Source organism: Lampetra fluviatilis, chromosome 59, assembly GCF_964198595.1.
Source record: "Lampetra fluviatilis chromosome 59, kcLamFluv1.1, whole genome shotgun sequence".
NCBI classification, from domain to species: Eukaryota; Metazoa; Chordata; class Hyperoartia; order Petromyzontiformes; family Petromyzontidae; genus Lampetra; species Lampetra fluviatilis.
The window spans coordinates 1136475-1138974 of NC_136333.1; the positions used below are offsets into that span (position 1 = coordinate 1136475).

General features: G+C 49.3%; 1 long non-coding RNA gene across 1 annotated transcript in view; it reads left to right on the plus strand.

Annotated features, from left to right (window-relative positions):
• The first annotated feature begins 2284 nt into the window (after positions 1–2284).
• The window catches only part of LOC144950758 (uncharacterized), a 7239-nt gene continuing 7023 nt past the window's right edge, over positions 2285–2500 (plus strand). The window contains exon 1 of the long non-coding RNA XR_013640400.1: positions 2285–2318. This is a non-coding gene — a long non-coding RNA (uncharacterized LOC144950758). The remainder of the gene's footprint in view (positions 2319–2500) is intronic.

Consider the following 2500-nt stretch of genomic DNA (forward strand, 5'->3'; position numbering starts at 1 on the left):
GCTTCCATCTAAACTTTATTCTCTTACATCACACGCGTCTATACCGTACTATATACTTCCATAGGCAAAACCAACATTAAATTACATACTGTATTGCTATAAACCACCCTATACCTTATACATTTTTAATATAACACTATGTATTATTCTACCCACCCTAATGTGTATCAAAATGGTTTATTACGTCCTTCCAGTGATTGCTAAGCCAGAATCCATCTTCTCGGTTAAAATTGTCTCTGTGTTTGTAAATGTGGATCGCCTCATGTACGAATCTCTCATGATAGCCAGATGGCTTGCAGAGAACCTCTGTCTTGGAGAAGTCAATGTCATGTGAGCCCACTGAGTTGTAACAGTGATCTGCCACGGCTGAGGTGTTTGTCCTACAGTGTTTCAGGTCAGCTTTATGTTCACGGATGCGGTCCGAGACATGTCGTTTGGTTTCCCCAATGTAACTGCTACCACAGAGGCAACTTAGTTTGTAGACACCAGGGTACTGTATGTCTGGAACCACATCTTTTACAGACGGTACCAGATCACGGATTTTATGTACTGTGTTGAATCGGACCTGGATCTTGTGTTTAATCAGGATTTTGGAGATCTTTTTTGTGACCCCAGCAATGTAGGGTAAGGTGATGGTCTTGAAAGGCTCCTCAACAGGATCTTTCTTGGTGGTTGGAGTGATGGCTTTGCGGATTGTGTAGTCGGAGTAACCATTAGCCTTAAGAGCTTGGCGTACGTGTTTGAGTTCACTGGAAATGTGTTCATGGTCGGAGATGCATTGGGCTCTATGATATAGAGTCTTGATGAGAGAATTCTTCTGGGATGGATGGTGGTGGGAATCCGGTTTTAGATAAGCATCCGTGTGGGTGGCTTTCCTGTAGACAGAGTGGCTCATTGAACCATCAGGTCTCCTTTTGATTAGGACATCCAAAAAGGGTAGCTTGCCATCATTTTCGACTTCCATGGTGAATCTGATGGTTCTTCGCCTGAGGATGGCTGCTTGCGTTGTGGCCGAAACGTCGTGAGAATTGTTTTATTATGTTTTATTTTTATTATTTTATTACTTCCCTTCTACGTGACTTTACCGAAAGAACCAAGAAGATGAATCCCTGCAGTCACGAAAGCTTTAAATCGAAAGTTGTTGGTGTTGTTGCTGATGTTGGTGTTGTTGGTGTTGTTGTTGGTGTTGTTGGTGTTGTTGGTGTTGTTGCTGATGTTGGTGTTGTTGGTGTTGTTGCTGATGTTGGTGTTGTTGGTGTTGTTGCTGATGTTGGTGTTGTTGGTGATGATGGTGTTGTTGGTGTTGTTGTTGGTGTTGTTGGTGTTATTGTTGGTGTTGTTGCTGATGTTGGTGTTGTTGGTGTTGTTGTTGGTGTTGTTGGTGTTGTTGGTGTTGTTGCTGATGTTGGTGTTGTTGGTGTTGTTGATTTATTTCTCGCTTTTGGATTCCAGTTAATTGTTTATATATTTGTAAATGCTTTATTTATTAATATTTTTCAACATCATGCTTTTCTATTATTGGGGGCGAGTTTCTCAAACGCCCTCCCCACTCACCTCCCACCGCCGCCTCTGTCCACCCGGGCAGTTGTCAGTGGCTGACGGCCGCCGATTAGAGTCGACGGGCTGGTGGCGTGCGGTGGAGTAGAAGTGTGGGGACGCCGCGGTGGCTGGGAGATGTTAACTACTTCGCCTGGTGTGCAGGAGGTCGTGGGTTCCATCCTGAGCCTGACGATGCCTGCTGCTGCTGTATATTTGGAGTTTGCGTGTCTCTCTCTCATCATCATCATCACCACGGTGGCTGGGAGATGTTAACTCCCTCGCCTGGTGTGCAGGAGGTCGTGGGTTCTATCCTGACCCTGATGCCTGCTGCTGCTGTATATTTGGAGTTTGCGTGTCTCTCTCTCATCATCATCATGGTGGCTGGGAGATGTTAACTACCTCGCCTGGTCTACAGGAGGCCGTGGGTTCGATCCCGACCCGTGATGCCTGCTACTGCTGCTGTATATTTGGAGTCTGCGTGTCTCTCTCTCTCCCTGTGGTGGTTGCGTGGACATTTCTCCCCTTCGCTTTGTTTCCTGCACATTTGGAATCAACAATCGCGCGTTTGGAGAGAAAATCCGCCCGCCGCGAGACATTTCCAGCACCGATGAAGGCCGAGCCGGCCATGCCGGCCTTCATAGGTGCTGCAACTCGCTGACAGCACTTGCCCTCGACAGTCTGTTAAGGCTACACGGGGGACCTTTGTCTTTGTCGCTGTCTCGTGCCCTAGAACGGGCGCTGCCAAGTGGATCCCCGTGGCTCCCTCGCCATGAAGCTGGGTGAGTGACCCCCCCCCCCTCCCCTAGCCCCCCCACCCCTGACCCCCCCCTCCCCTAGCCCCCCCTCCCCTAGCCCCCCCCCTAGCCCCCCCCTCCCCCGCTCACCCCCCCCCCGCTCCCCCTCCGCACGCTCTGGGAACATCGTCAGCCATGGCCAATCCACTGCTGGACGAAGCCCTCCC